Below are 12,420 nucleotides of genomic sequence, written 5' to 3'. Positions count from 1 at the left end.
TCACTGCAGTACCAGTGTGGAGAAATCTATGAGTGGAAATGCCAGGAAAAAGGAATTAAAGTTATTTCACATGAGTCTGTTTTTCCCAAAGTTACCATGGACATTACATGAGACAATAAGCACCTTGGCAAATACTTGTGAAAGTCCCCTACTTTTCCCATCTAGTACCACATCACAGTTGTCATGTGGTGTCCCTATATGCCCTAGGGACTTATAGGGACATTACACAGTCCCTAGGACATAGGGACAGGTTTCCTTGGGTTTTTAGCATATCCTGTAGTCATTTTGCATCTCTTTATAGCCCTTTAATGTTTCTTGCAGCAGTGCTTTTTAGGTGAAGCCCAGGGGCTCATTTGACTAAACGGTAGGTCTGTAAAAAATGGATTCATGAAAAAAAACAAAACGTAACTGCACATTTATTGCAGGTACTGTAGAAATATGTAGACAGCCCTCTGTTGGCATCTGTCACTCTGTATACTGTTGTAGTATGTCTCTGTCTTTACTACTAACAAGCTGGATAACAACAAACATTCAATTCAATGTACACCACTTACTCATGACCCATCTGAGTCCATCAGCATCACCAGTAATCAGGTTAGAAATGATTAGGGCCCAGCTACACTACACCAAAGCAGCAAGGGGGCTGTTGGCTGGTTATGATTGGCTTGACTGGCTGGATTCATTAGTTGCTGTGATGAAATATTCATAAAAGGAACAAGTTACTTCCCAGGGAAACGCTGGATGCCATCATTCAAAACAGCCTACATTATTAATCAGCACCTTTTTCAACACAAAGGGTCCATACTTGACACGGTGTGCACATGCACAGACATGACGCAAGCCCTTAAGCACATACATGGAAGGACACAGACATTAGCTACCTATCTTTCCCGGTTCCCACTGCCAGAAAGGAAATTCCATTCAGCATTGCCGTAAAGGGACTGTTAACAGCCCAGTAACTGAGTAGGACACTGGATAGAGAATAATGATCGAATAACGGTGTAACTGAATCAGCTGTCTTATCAAAGTCGGGAAATGGAAACAAATTTGGTTTTAGGAGTCTGTTGTTACTGCATTTCTCTTGTACAAATATTTATCAAAGTGCCTCTACGGACTGGGACAGCACACAGGAACACCTTTCATAAAACAAATGGGCATTTATTTGAATGGTCTGCTCTAAATGAAAGGCTGGGTTCACAGATTTCGCTGCTTGCAAGTGAATACCAATTAATCCTAATTACATCTTCATCAACCAACTCCAAATGGTTATTCAGCACCATTTTGCCGGGATGATGAATATCTTTGTGGCCACAAACACAAGCTGAATGAGACATTAAAGTAATTTATCCTTAAAGCGAGAACTTAATCGAGCTCTTGTGGGTGAGAGGATGGCTTTGTTGTGGTAAATAAGAACAAGGAGCGATAACGGAGAACAGGAAGAGAACGGAGAGAAAAAAGGTGAGGGCAAAAACAATTTGGATAATAATAAGAGCAAAAGAGCAAAAAAGGAGTAAAACAATGCTTTACAGTTGCCTGATGGCACTCATTTAGGAGCAAATCCCTCTACTTCTACCACCAGCTCACCAGAAATAGATCAAAGGCTGACTTGATCAAAGAGAGAACGATCCACTTAGCTGCCTCTTTGCCCCGTTTTCCTCTGTCATCTAATTTCCTCAGAATAGAGGGATGATAGCGTATGCTAGTGTTGCACAGTTTTTTTGCCTTGACTACTCTGGTTAAACTTTTTAGGTGAATAGACAACAGCTTATTTTACTCCCCCACAAAAAATATTAAACCAATTTTTTTTTTTAAAAAAAAGCTCAGCTCCTTGTGATATTTCTTAAGGATTTTTACTCACACCTATATAAGCAAAGCCAGTGAACTTTTTCATCATGTATGTGTCTTGGCTGATTTAAAATATTGTTCCTTGCGCCATTTTAAAGTCATTTATGATATATACTGCTGTATGAATATTAAAATGCAGTTAACGTTGCATTCTAATGTGAAAATAACATATTATGATTACTGCACTATGCCTAACTCCTTTCTTTCGACCAATGCCCAGTTGTTTTCTTTTTTCCACTACAGTTCCTCCTGCTGTGTGGCAACCCAGTATATGGTGTATATATCTCCATGTCCCAGTTTCCCTTACGTCCATTCCTCTTTCCACCTCCATCCTGTGCATGGAAGCCAGTAGCGTTAGCTATTGCCTCTCACCCAGTCTGAACTCCAAAGAGATTTTGCTGCCGATTGGAGGCAGCTGGCTCAATGCGTCTGAATCTCCACCCCCATAACCACCCCTCTCAGCCATGGTTATTCAGAGAGTCAGTCATAACACCCAACAAAAGCTAGCAGATGCATGGTTCACAAGCAAACAACACAGCACAGGCAAACGAAATAGTCTGGACTGTGAACTGTGCCCTAACACGGTTCAAGTCCAGACAGTACTCTCTGCTCCACTAAAACTGACCTCAGTTATCTGGCAGGCATGAAAATATTGCACCATTTGCACAGCTCACAGGAGTGTATCTTTGGCTGTCTATGTCACTTTGCAAACTTCAGTTCATCCTTTTTATTTCACATAGGAGCTGGCTCACTGACTAGGCTGCCTTTATACTCTAGAACAACACTACTTGAAACCAACAAGCCATGCTGAAAATAAATCAGACAGGCAAAGCATGTTCAAAAAATTATATCATTGTGATCAGAAGACCAAATTACTGTAAACTGAAAATAATTACCGTAATTGTCGGGCTATAAGCCGCTACTTTTTGCACAAGCTTTGAACCCTGCGGCTTTTAGTCAGGTGCGGCTTTTCTATGGATTGTCCATGATTTTTGTCATATCGTAAGACGATTTGTTTTGTTTGTTCCGCTGTTGTACGGCACTACGTTGCCTGGCGGAAGGATCGGGGTTCAAGAGTGGTATGTTAGTCACATGTCCGTCCGCCAGGCAACGTAGTGCCATACGAAGTAGCGCGAAAAACAAACTTCAAAGTAGCACTACGCGTTCAGCGGGAGTCGTGGATGATGAGCGGCGATAAACTTGCAAAAAGCAAGTTATGCCCAACTCCACCGGTGGATTCTGACAGCGTGGAAAAGTGTGAAAACATCCACGATCACCAACGGATTTTGAAGGGCTGGACTGCTGCATGATGGAGAGGAGGACACCGCCACGGCCCTTCTTAGGGTGTTCGACTCTGACACTGACAACGAGGATTTCTTTGGTTTTGAAAGTGACAACGAAGGAGAGAAGCGGAGAGTGGATGACGAAGCCATCCTGAGCCTGTTCGTTTCCGACATTGGAGAAGAGGACTTTGGTGGTTTTAGAGCGCAGGAAGAAGAGAAAGATGGTGAATGACTGACTTTTCTTCTTGTTAAAGCCGTGTCACTGCACCTGAGCCTAAAAGGTAGGCCGAATCTATTTTCCTGGTGTGCTATAGGTTACTGTTATGTACTACATGTGCAAATATGTACCCATAACTTGTTTTTCAAAAATATTAATAAAAGGGGTGTGTCTCCAAACAGCCATCTCTTTCCTGACAATTCCCTTTGTGCATATTCTCTTACATATGATAAGTCAACATTGAAACACCTGCGGCTTTTAGTCAGGTGCGGCTAATGTATGTACAAAACAGGATTTTCCCCTGATTTTAGCTTGTGCGGCTAATATTCAGGTGCGCTTTGTAGTCCGGGAAATACGGTACAAAGAACAAGTGCCTACTGTATGATATGACAAGTCCCAGATGAGTCAGTCAGAATTAAAGTTGCAATTTGGTGGCCCCATCACAGAATAAGCTCTTTATTTAATTACTACAGATTATTTTGATGAACAGCTTGTCAAAGAGCATACACTGTTATGAGATTTACAGAAAAATTATACGAGGAACATGAAACACCTTATAACACATTGTGCTTAGGTGTTCCAGATACCAACAGAGACTGCACACAGCGGCTTTGATCTGCTGTGTAAACGTAAGATGACAGTAAGGTGAAAAAGCAACAATATATATCTAAATTTAAAGTGTCACCATGCATTACACTATTCTGAAGTAGGGCTGCTCAATTAATCGAATTTTAATCACGATTACGATCTGGGCTTTCAACGATCATTAAAAATGACTGAGCCGATTATTAGCCCCTCCCTCATTTATCCGCGACACCTTAAAGGCCGGTCCGTGAAAATATTGTCGGGCATAAACCGGTCCGTGGCGCAAAAAAGGTTGGAGACCGCTGATTAAGAGGACCCGAGGGAAGCTCGGAAAGCTAAGCAGAAGTTATTTGGAGAGTGACTGCCGTTGGTTGAAAAGAGAGTTTAAAAAAAAACAAACTTCAGTGGTGTTGCACACTATTTTATATTATTTTTTTAAAGTCATTGTTAACCCTTTAAAGCCGGTCAGAGCAGCACGCTCCGTTTTGCGTAACTATTTTTAAATCCCTGTAGAACCTGAACCACGTAAGCTAGCGCAATAATTTGTTTTGCATATGAAACCGGAGGAGTTGTACTTACATCTTATGCCATCAGCTTGTCCTCGGTCACGGTTTCCTTCCACATAAAGCTTTGCAAAAATTGCATAAAAAGCGCTTGCAGGAACAAAAACATAATATTCCAGAAACACGCTTTGCCGATCCGATCAGCTGTTCGTAACACTTCCCACAGTGAAACAAACGTCAGCGCGAACTGTCGCATGTCCGCCATTTCCTGGCCGAAACCGGAAGTGACGTCATTTCGCGGAAATGTAGTTTTTTACTTGTAGGCCTTAAAAACCTCTACTGGTCATGTTTGACTTTTCTGAATAGTTTCTGGGATGTTTGCACTGCTGGAAATAGTTTATTTTGATGCACATGCTGTTTTCTTTGCAAATTTGCATCATAGGATTGTTTTTTTTTTGTTTTTCCTGCAGTATATAAAAATTGGTGTATCTCCAAAATAAAACTATGAAGACACTCAAAATAAATTTCCTGTTGTTGTAAACTATTTTTTGCAACTTTTTTGTATTTAAAGTTTTGAGGGATAAACCTCTTAAATTTCTCCAAGTAGAAATATATGTAAAAAAAACAAAACAAAAACGATATAAATTTTTTTGTAGTTTATTGCACTTTTTTGCAATTAATGTAGTTACTATGGACTTAATGCATACATATTATTAAAATATGGGCTATAACAGTTATTTAGCAACTTGAAATGCTCCCACAAATGGCACTACAACATGTAAAAAAATAATATAAGCTCTGGCGGACTTGGTTCTATAGTAGGTCTTAAAGGGTTAAATAAATATCGTCAAATAATCGCGATCTCAATTTCAGTGAAAATAATCGTGATTATCATTTTTGCCATAATCGAGCAGCCCTATTCTGAAGTAGAATAAAATGGTAAAGTAATCCCATCCAGAAACCCTATGTGTCATACTTTATAATGTTAGGTAAAGACCCTACAATACTATAGAGGGAACCCAAACAATCAGCACTCAGCGACAGTGGAAAAGAAGAACTCCCTTATAATAGGAACAGATCTTCAGCAGACCAAGACTCCAGGAATTGCAGTCATCTACTGAAACTGGCTGGGTAATGAGAAAAGAGAAGAGAAAAAACAAAAGCACAGACAGACCGAGGACAAAATGCAAACTAAAACAATAGAGAAAACATGCAAAGCCAAATATGACTAAAACCGATGAAAAGTGCTGTGTGGAACTCATTTAAATAATGAATATGAGGCCCAGTACAAATTCTGTCAGAAAAGGCTAACATGTCAATGATGTTTTGGGTGGGGGATCTTTGAAGAAAAGTTGAATAAACAAAAAACTGCCATCTTTATCACAATGCTCAATAAAAGAAAAATTTCAAAAACTTGTATTATGTCATTACTTAGACAATATTCAAATGCAGTTCCGGTAAAGTACTGCAATGTGTTACTTTAGTAAGTGGTAATGTTTACCATAATCCATTCTTTTTATAACTCCAAATCCATTCGGTCTTTTCACAAATTCCATCTCCACCATTGCCACTGCTTCATAAAATGTCACAGATATGTTAAAAACAAGGAAAACTCTAACTTGCCTCACTTAAAAACAAAACAAAACAAAAAAACAAAGCCACGCATTCACATACACATAAATCAAACTGGATGATGTCAAGTGACATTAACTGGGCCATTTTTTAAGGACAAGGGTAATTAAGTTACTGCCAACAGTACAAATACACTTACTGCAGGATGAGGCAGGTTAAGATTTGGTTCAGGGTTTACATGAAACTGAAGTGGCTGAGCTATGCATCAGAGTAAGCTGACCCGCACAGACTGACAAGTCTTTCTTTTCCCCCCCTTCATTGTTAGACCCATTATATATTCTTGGAAATTCAGTGTCACTCTACTACGGAAGGACAAATATTTACTCACACTGACAACTTTGGGAAACCTTAGACGTTGGGATCAAACATATTTGTAAAATGACTAAAGAAGCTAACCTTTAAGCACAAAGGCACCAAACACTTGTTCGAAATGTGAGCTCTTGCATTAAATTCTTTTAAGGTTTGAAATGCTACTGTGTCTATAGTCTGGTTTACTAGCTGGTAACCTTGAATGTTTGGAACAACTTTGCAGTAATGAGGGGCAGGAAGAGAAACAGCATCATAAAGTTGCATGACAAAGCCTGTTATTTCCATTCTTATGGGACAGAAAAAACTAGTATACAACACATAACTGAAGACTTCGCTGATACTATTACATGTCTAGAAACTTTATGGTGGATTATAGTAATTAATCACTGCTGTTGGCATAAACTTCAAAGTATCTATGGCTACTGGTAACGTTAATTCCTCTCTCTCTTTTGCACTCACCCACTCATACACACACACACACACACACACACACACACACACACACACAGGTTTCAAACTTCCCATAACACTAAACTTAACGTCAGACAAGTTACCTAAAAGGAAAGCCTCTGCAGGTAAAAAAGTTTCACTTCACCTTCAATTTCAACTTCTCTTAACGTTCAACCGCAATGCAGCATGTTGTCAACGAATGGTCCACTAAGTATATTCAGCAATCTTTGACTGATGATTTGAGTCCTCGACTTTCAGGATGCATCCCTGACATACAATACCGGTTACTATTATTATTATTATTATTTATTCCCACAATCATTCTCTGCAACAGATCCAAAAAGCCAGTATCAGTTGACCTCTAAATACTTGCAAAGAAGCATTAATGTGTAATTTCAATAAAAACTTTATCTTAAATTCACTTGAAACTACTATACTTACAATTAAAAGGTCTAAACTCTATGGCTCTGTTACCAAGACATGAACTAATCCTAGTTTTACACGACTGAACACGTTTTTTAATCTAGGACTAGGTTCAATACATGTCAGGGAAACACAGTAGGGTGCTCGTTTAACAAGGGTCAACAGCAGACATAAAAACACATTATTTTAAATTGTTCATTAAAAAAAAATTTACACCTCAAATCTCCTTTCACGCATTTAAAAAAATTTCACAAACTAGGTTGTATGTTGGCATATAATTAACCACTCTTCTTATTCTTCCCTAGTTACCATGTGGAGCTAGATATGGATCTAGTCTGATAACTGAAACACTGACACGCACTGTACTCGGTTATCAATCTATGTGGAGACTAACATTTCTCTTATATCTAATTCCTGGATGAGTCCCAGTTTGAAATCATTGTCTGAGTTTCTTAGAAGTATTCTGACACACTTTTTCCACAGAAAATCATAAAGTAAAGCAACGAGGCATGCCAGAGTGTGGTATGCTCTCCTGCATTTCAGTCATGTCTCACGAACCTCTGATGTGGCTTGGGAGAGATCCACATGGGCTCCAGGTCTGGAAAGGGGACAGGGGATACTCAGACAGCCTATCATAAAAGGCTGTTTCATAATACAGTGTAAGAGGTGAGCCCCATTGCCACATATTCATAACAACTCCTACTTGTGCTTTCACTCTCCTATCACCAAACATTTATATTTTTTTTAGTACACGAACTATTACCTAATGAAGCCCAGATTCCAGGAAAGCAGGAACTGAATCAAACGAATTACCTAGGGCCGATACCCCTCCTCCACTTCACATTTTTACTCTCACTCTAATCAACCCAAAGGCAATAAATGAGATTTATCACTGCCACCAATTGGAGAAAGGGGGAACAAGCTAGCAAAGACAAGGGCTGAAGGAGAATGGAGGCCAAATCACAAACAGTGGGGGGCATGAGCCATTGCTTAGTAGTGCATCACAGCTGTTTGGCCTCCCCAAACCAATAAGACCAGGAGTAACTAATTTCCCAACTTCATCTCAAGTCAGAAAGTATTTTAAAACCATAATCTACATGAAAATAACCCTGCAAATATTTCTCATCATGTAAACGTAAAGTAAATTCTGAAAACTTTTATCCGAGTCATAGGTAAGTTTTTCTAAAAGCAGAAACCATAGGCAATTAGTGAAAAACATCCCTTACTGCTCTCCCCTAAAAAATTTTCCTGACATCAGAAGGTCTACTTTCAATTCAGTTTTTGTCATTCAATGAGCACTTCATTTACAAACCAGACAATAAGCAGACTGTTATGTCTTCAGATAAATTACAATATACAGTTTTTGCACAATCACTACACTTTACAAGTTACTTTTTAAAGTGTAAAATCTTCACATGTAAAGCTTTTGTATTTTATGATTTAAACAGCGTGTCTTGATCTACATTCAAAATACTCTTTCCAACAACTTTCCAACGTCATCCGGTGGATGTTACTGGACCTTTTAGCAACCCTTGTACTGCATGTGTAATACTCTTGCGTTAAACAAAGCCTGAACATACATTACTATTTAAAAATAGTAAAAAATTCAGAGGACATGTCTTAACACTTTTAAAGCATATGCAACTTGCTAATCCTGCTATGTGAAACACCCACATATTCTCTGTGTGTCATCTTTGTAGTTCCTGCAGGCTCTAAACATGGTGCCAACAGATCTAGTGTGCAGTGACCCTCAGAGTCCCTGCAGGGCAGACAGCCATCAATTGTCTGGCACAGAGGAAAATTAGAAAAGGGGAGCTGTTCAGCATAAACACACACAGAAGTAGAAGTGGAGCTCAACCACTGTTATTGCTCATGCAAACCTTTTTTTTATACACGCACTTAAAATACAGCCTGGTATGCATGGTTACCAAAAGTAGCTATTATTACATGAGTGATTAACTGGTACTTTATTTGTTTTAACCAAACCAACAAAACTTCCCTTAAATTCAAAGCCACTTTTCTCTATGTATGGGTATCTGTAAAAGCATTATATTCTAGTGTAGTACTTAAGTTGCTGGGTAGGTGATATAATAAGTAAAAAAAAAAAACCCCTGTCTGTTTCCATTTAAGTTCAGGAGAGTGGGGGAGATTTGGCTGCAAGAGGGATTTTACAACAAACAACACCAAGTCAATTGACCTCATCACAGGGGTTTAGATATTTTTGACTAAAACTGTGACAAAAGCCTAGCATGTTGTTCATTTCGCAGCCACCAAATACTATCCATCAACAAAAGGAGAATGACATAATTAGAAAAATAGCCAGGCACCATGGCAACCTACTGTGTCAAGGCTTGCATAGGGCTCGACTAGCCTTTGCTGCAGGCGAGAAACACAGTGGAAACCAAATAGCGAAAATTGCAGGAAAGAACTGGAGGGGACAGCTATGTGGGAGCCATTTTCATTTCCTTATGAGTCAAATCCAAACGCTCCAATGTGTTTGGTTTCAGCCACATCAATCTGATTTTTTTCTGTATTAAACATATAGCTTAAATTCGTGGAAGACATGACCAGTGGCGTGTTTAATCCGGACCCTTCTACTATAATAAGTTAAAGCACCCTGGCACAGAATACTCGCATACTTTAGCCACCTCTTTGACAAACACAACATTCCTAACAGTGGTACATACACGTCATAATCATATAATGAAAAAGAAGTGTGCGGAAACATGTATTACACGCACAAAGTTTATTGTTACCAAGTACGCTTACAACTTTCAGCCTTTCTTCTGTCTCATTTGTTAATTAATACATTAGATGCACAAACTGGGGCAACATCTCCCCAAGGTCTCCGAGAACAACAGTACTTTTCAACTAACTTGACTTGCTTTGAGATTATACTAAATGGCGTTGTTCCCTCTCCTGTAATTCAGCTAAAGTTAGTGTGTACGCCTACGCGATGAAAGTAAGCAGCATTTTTTAAATAAGCTGAAAATACAGCTTGTGTTGATAAAAGTGGACGCACTGGTTTCAAACAGCACAAAGGAAAACAGCCAAAGCTCTGCGTACAGTATCACTGCCACTACTGTTAGCTTAGTGAACGACAAACGACATATCTATTACGGAGTAACAAACAAACCAACACTGGCTTCTGAATATTTCTAATTAATATGCTTCGTTTTCTTACCGAAAAATCGCGTACGACTGCTGGTCAAGAAAACAACGATTAGGCAAAGTATACCTGGTTTTACTTCACTAAAATCAACCATACTTTGTATAGCTCATTGTGCTAGCTCTGGTAGCATAGCTCATAGCCTTTTTCCGACTTTGGGTATGCTCGTTTTACACTAACATGCCTGGCACTTGTATGTTATTGGAGAGAGAATACACTCTAGTTTAGTACATAAAATATCAGTTTGTCCAGATTTGTGTTAAAATAGTTTTTGTAGCAACTGCTACCTGTTTCTCTTTAAATGATAAAGATAGCATGGAAATTTTTATTGACCCAAATTACTTGCTGGTTGGCTAATATTAAAGCGATAGCCACCGGACTTTCTCGAACACAGCATAACGAAGTAATTAACATCGCTATGTGTGTTTTATTTGCTCCTAACTTCCATGGGTTTCATGACATTACATGTATATCGATAACGTCCCATTCGTTTAATCCAGTCCAGGCGCCGAAGAGCCGGCGTAGCCCGTCGTAAAAAACGTGCGCGCCTAGGAGAGGCTGCCCTGAACGCATCTTGTTATAAGGCTACTGCCGATGTGTCGCTCGCATTTTCCCAATATAATCGAAGTACACTTACCGTTGACGTGTTTCCTATTCTCAAACCAAACCCCGAGCTCACGGCCTGATTTTGATCGAAGACTCGCGTCAAAGTAACAGAAATAGGGAATTTTATCCAACTTATTCTTCGTAGTTGTTTTCTCCACTTCCTGATTGAGACGCTGCCATTTTGAACAGCGAAAAAATATTTCCGCCGTTGTCGTCACACACAAGAGCCGCTCGTTCAGATCCCTCGAGGACTCTGCTTGTTGATCGAGAACAGAAAACAGAAGAGCACAGAAATAGTTAAGTGTTTGGCCCACCTGAGACAATGCGTCAAGTTAGACAAAATATATAAAGCGGTGACAAATGAGCGCTCAGCAGTTATAGCTAAGTTAATAAACAGCTGGCCAAGAAATAAATACTAATACCCTAATAATAACAAGCAGCTCAGTCAAAGGTATGCAGATGCTGAAATTCAGATCGACTATCTGATAAATAAATAAAATATTTCATAGTTTTAAAAACAAGTGTAAGTCTACAATAAACCAATATAAATAAAAATAAATAAATAATACCGACAAACACAGTTTTCACTGGTTTAAACAATATGTAACTTAATGTAAGTGTGCATTAGGTTATAAAAGTTTAGAGGTTAAACCTCGTAGTGCTACATCACCCCAACAGACCACTTTGCGCTCAGGCTGCAGTTTTAGGCCTTTTATTCTGTTGAACCAGCTCCCTTTTTGGGGACAGACACCTTCTCTGTTTTTAAGATTTGACTTAAAACTTTTCCTTTTGATATAGCTTATAGTTAGGACTGGATCAGGTACCCAAACTCCTCCTTAGTGGTGCAAGAGGCCCGGGTTGCTGGAGGCGTCCCATGATGCACTGAGGGTTTCTTTTTCACTTACTTCTTTTCACTTTCTGTGGTTGTACCCACTCTGCATTTAATCATTAGTCATTATTAATCTCTGTCTCTGGTCCATCATTGTGCTTTTTGTCATGTCTACCCCATCTCACTCCCAACCGATCAATGGCCGAGGGCTAACCCTCCTTCAGCCTGGATCTTTAAGAGGATTTTTCCGTTAAAAGGGAGTTTTTCCTTTCCACTGTTGCCAAGTGCTTCCTCATTGGGGCATGTGTGATTGCTGGGGTTTTCTCTATGTTACTGTATTGTCTTTACCACACAGTATAAAGAGCCTTCAGGTGACTGGTGTGATTTGGTGCTATATAAATAAAACTGAATTCTTAAAGTATGTCACTTTAAACGGTCTTGTTAGGCGCTATGTGCATTTGTTTTGTTTCAGCTACAGTTTTAAGAACTAGGTTTAACCAGATTCTTTATTTTCATATATTAATTAATTAACCTATTTTACAGTTTTTCCCTTCCATGGACCAACATTC

At 39.2% G+C, this 12,420-nt stretch overlaps 1 protein-coding gene across 4 annotated transcripts in view; it reads right to left on the bottom strand.

Moving 5' to 3' along the window:
- The window catches only part of sbno2b (strawberry notch homolog 2b), a 66,843-nt gene extending 55,058 nt beyond the window's left edge, over positions 1-11,785 (bottom strand). For 2 of the 4 annotated variants that reach the window (XM_082523070.1, XM_082523073.1), the window contains exon 1: positions 11,054-11,785. The gene's annotated coding sequence lies outside the window, so the exon portion shown is untranslated. Of the gene's footprint in view, positions 1-10,431; positions 10,953-11,053 lie in introns of those variants that run through there. The other 2 variants (XM_082523074.1, XM_082523072.1) reach the window with 2 other exon arrangements.
- Positions 11,786-12,420: the final 635 nt, after the last annotated feature.

Source organism: Aulonocara stuartgranti (genome assembly GCF_965226115.1).
Source record: "Aulonocara stuartgranti genome assembly, chromosome: 23".
NCBI classification, from domain to species: Eukaryota; Metazoa; Chordata; class Actinopteri; order Cichliformes; family Cichlidae; genus Aulonocara; species Aulonocara stuartgranti.
This window is presented reverse-complemented; position numbering and strand designations above follow the sequence as displayed.